We start from the raw sequence: 4302 nt of genomic DNA, 5'->3' as shown, positions 1-4302 counted from the left end.
CTTCCTCAGGAGGCTGAGGTCTTTTAACATCTGCAGGAAGCTCCTGAGGATGTTTTACCAGTCGGTGGTTGCTGGAGTACTTTTCTATGCTGTGGTGTGCTGGGGGAGCAGCACAGCAAAGAAGGACTCATGATCAGGAGGGCTAGCTCTGTGGTCGGCATGAAGCTGGACACTCTGGTGACAGTGGCAGAGAAAAGGACATTAAAGAAACTGATGGACATTATGAACAATGCTGGGCATCCTCTGCACACAGCCATTAACAACCAGAAGAGTCTGTTCAGTGACAGGTTGCTTCTCCCAAAGACAAGAACTAACAGACTTAAAAACTCCTTTGTCCCACACGCCATCAAACTGTTTAACTCCTCTCTGGAGGGGAGAGGGAGGGGAAACAGGAGGACAAAGGAGGGGGGAACAACTAAGCTGTAGTGCCTCTTCACCTCACTGTACAATACCTTGTGCAATACTTTTTGTAAATAGTCAACAGTGCAATAGACTCAATACTTGAAATGTGCAATTCACTTGTATTTTTATTTTTTATTCCTATTTATTCTATTTATCCCCTTTGTATATTTTATTTATATTTGTCTCTGTATTTATATATGTGTGTGTGTGTGTGTGTGTGTGTGTATATATATATATATATATATATATATATATATATATATATCTAACAATTCTGTAACTGTAACTTCGGTCGTTGCTGTGCTTTTTGGAAGTCGAATTTCCCAGAGGAACCCACCTGAGGGATTAATAAAGTTCTATCTTATCTTATCTTGTCTTCCAAAGAGCACTTAACCCTCTCCAGGCAGGCGTTGCAGATTTGCAACAGTTAAACACTAACAACCTGATTACCCCACATACATATTTTATGAGTTTTTTTTACTCAGAAGTACCACTGCAGGACTTGGTTGTGCATTAGCAACAAAAAGTTTAATTTGAGCCTGAGAGGGTTAAACTGTAGAAATGAAAAGATCTCTGTTAGAGATCACTCCTCCTCGAGTGTCTCCGTCCAGACAAGTCTGACGCGTCTGACCCTTTCAAAACTTGTTAAAAAATTTCCATCTTATGTGACATTGGAAAATGTCTGCGTCTTGTGCTGTTGTGTGTGGTTTCTTTCTTTTTTTTTTTCATAATATAAAAAATCATTTTAAATGAAGCTCTGACAAATTTTGTTGCCAGTGATTTGACCTTTGGATGGGCGCCTTCTATTAAAGTGGAGCACATGTCTGGCTGTGGATTGGCTGCACTTTTGACTCTGCCTTCTGATGACCTTAGTAACCGAAGCGCAGACCTTCATCTCAACTTCAGCTGTTTTCCTGCTAAGCCATAATTGTCCTCCAGTTCAAAAACAGACCTTTGACTCTTTGTGCTCTTGTCTTTTTTTAAATCCAGATGTTATGCAGTGGCTTTTTGTTTCATCGTTTTGTTCTCAAAGTATATGAGTCTTGTACCAGCAATAAAAATCACCTTGTCAGAGCTAAATAAATAACCAATGTACCTTATTGGCCATCTCTTCCTTTGGCTTAATAGTCATAGTTAATAGTTAATAGCTATAAGAGAATTAACTAACACTGCTGAGAGGACTAGTCACTGGGTATGGCTAAAAAGGGTTGACATCACTTGGGCAGCTAAAGCAGTCAGCTAACCGTGAGGAAAAAATAAATACCCTGCTCATCTCCCCTTTTCTGGGAGGCAGTGGGGAGGCAGAGTGTACAGCCTGATCCGGCGGGGAGGTGTGGGAAGCCATATCCCCACTTCCGGCTCTCCACTCTGCTCTCTCCCATCTTGTCCCCTTTTGTCTTACTTCTCTCCATCACCTTTTCTATCCCTTTGAAGAAGTGAGGCTCCATAAATGCTAAAGAGGTAAGTATTATTTCTCAGTTGCAGTGAATAGATAGAAAATAAACTGTAGAAAACTAAATAGGAGAAAGAAGAAGAGAATTTTACATAAACCAGTGACACACTCCAGGGCCTGATCAACCCTGGCAGGGCCTCCTTGGATGAGGGTGTCTAGTGATAATGGCCGAAACACCCGATGAATCCAGGGTCCACTACTGACGACTTTAAAATGATAATCTAGATCAGATCTCTAATCCCTAAACCTAACCAAGGAAGAAAAAATGGCAGATTAGCCTGGGTAAAAGACCGAAAGTTGAGGCACACAACGATGTGTGCTGCTGGTAAAGCTTCTGGGCTGCCTTTCCTCATATCAGCCATCCCTCAAGAGTCTCTCCATCTAAAGCAATGCATTATCAGGGACTCTAACATCTAGTCCTTTTTACTGAATCATACTGTCATACTGTCATTAAGTCTACTTTACAGCATTCTTGGAACTATATCACCCTAATGCTTATCAAATCCTAATTCTCCATTTTTTGTTTTGTAACCCCTATAGACATGGTTACTAGTATTTTCTTGTTTTTTACCTTGTATTATTATTTCCGACACCCCTTGAACACACTTTGATTTTCCGTAGTTCAGTGAATGCAACAAAAGCACGTTGCTGCATTAAGCTAGGCAAAAGAGAGCAATTAACAAGCTACACAGCGAGTCTTTCGGTATAAAATAAGTGTTATAAAGTATTTTCAACAGTCTCTAACTTAAAGTTATGTACTTTTCAGAGGCCTTTATGTGTTTTACTCTCGACCAAAACCAGGCAGAGCGTGTATTTGTTTCTTGGGAATTCCGGTGAGTTACTAGAGATGATAAGTTAGCAGGAAAACTTATGCTAATTTTACATGTGGTAAACACTGCAACAGTGCGAATTCTGTATTGTCTAACAAAAAGCTAAAACCAGTCGGAGTACTTGAATTGTGTGTGAAATGGAATGTCGTATTTAATTTTATTGTCTATTTGATTGGGCATCTTCACAAATGCGCAAAACTAATGCAGGATGCACTTTTCTTTTAGCCATAAATGTTGTCCAGTGCCTTTTCTGCACTTTGTCATTTCAGTTATAGGTTAATTCGTGTAAATAAGTTATTTAAAACTACTTACGTTACAAACATTTCATGATGTGATTACATATGCCTTAAAAAGGGGTATATAAATACAATTGATTGTAATGCTGTAAAGCAATACAAATGGAATTCATAGAGACAGAACAATGTTAAAACAACAGTGTACTTGATTTTGAAAACTTTATGAGATCTCATTTTATTTAGAAAAACTGTTAAGAACTATTTTGTTTATTGCTCTGTACTGTATGTGCAGACTGGTTTTTTGTGATCCTGGATCTGAAGTGGTTCTGGATATGGATGGCAAGCCAGACCCTGTGAAAACTCTTGGCGAATCCAAAAGCAGTGTGGCCAGCTGTTCTGGATGCAGGAGTAGAGCTACAGTCTGAATTACTTCAAATCGCAGGATTTCAGATAAGCAAGAGCAAAAACTGCTTACTTCATATGGATTGTTTCTCTGGGAAACCATTGAACTCCCAATATCCTGCTCATCAGGAGTCAGGTCTAAAGAGACTACTTATTTTATTTTATTTTGTTGTTATTTTCAAAAGAGCGCTCTTCTCTGTTGATCTTCTGTTAATTTTCTATGCTGTTTACATTGGGTTATTGCACCACTGTAACATTGTAATAAATCTGCCGGCTGTTCAACACTCAATTCTCTCAAATTTATTTTACTCCTCTCGAATCTAGTCTATAAGTTTAACCCTACTATACTAAGCAGGTGTTACAGTTTATTTCTTTGTTTTTATTTGTTTAGATTGCAGAAGAAGTGCTGTATGTGTTTGCATTAACAAGCAACAATGGAGTGGACTGGATTGATTTTGAGCTGTTGTACCAATCCTGAAGGTCATCCAGACTCTTTCAATGAATTCTAGCTACGCCCATGAATTCAAATGAATACATTAGATAGATTTAAATTAGCTGCTATATCAGCCTTCCAAAGCATTGTGGGCAATTAAAAAAGGGGGCATGACTTTTTTCACTACAATAGCCTCTGTTTCACCTCTGCAAGTCAAACACTGCTTGTAATTGACTTGTTGCTCAGATGTTTTAACACATTTTCTGAAAAGCACAATGCCGACTTGCTTTATGCTTTTGATTTGCCTGTGGGCATGGACGTATAGTGTTTTTTATGTGAAAAAATGACATTGACCTTGATGACATTCAGCTTATTTAGAAAGTAGGATCCAGTAATTTTGTTCTTGGCCTATATTACGAATCAAAACTCCAACTATCTGAGATTCTGCTGCTTTTCAAACTATCTATCTTTGTACACACAGTGCTAAACTGGCAAAATGCCTGTATAAATGAAATGCTGTGTGTGGAAACACATGATCTTGCAGAA

General features: G+C 38.6%; 1 long non-coding RNA gene across 1 annotated transcript; it reads left to right on the top strand.

Annotated features, from left to right (window-relative positions):
- The first annotated feature begins 2416 nt into the window (after window positions 1-2416).
- LOC113023216 (uncharacterized) lies at window positions 2417-3605 on the top strand. The gene is made up of 2 exons (XR_003272524.1): window positions 2417-2688; window positions 3214-3605. It is a non-coding gene; the product is annotated as an uncharacterized LOC113023216 (long non-coding RNA).
- Window positions 3606-4302: the final 697 nt, after the last annotated feature.

This window comes from Astatotilapia calliptera, chromosome 6 (genome assembly GCF_900246225.1).
Source record: "Astatotilapia calliptera chromosome 6, fAstCal1.2, whole genome shotgun sequence".
Taxonomy (NCBI): Eukaryota; Metazoa; Chordata; class Actinopteri; order Cichliformes; family Cichlidae; genus Astatotilapia; species Astatotilapia calliptera.
The sequence above is the reverse complement of the archived record's forward strand: the minus strand, read 5'-3'. Positions and strand labels throughout refer to the sequence as shown.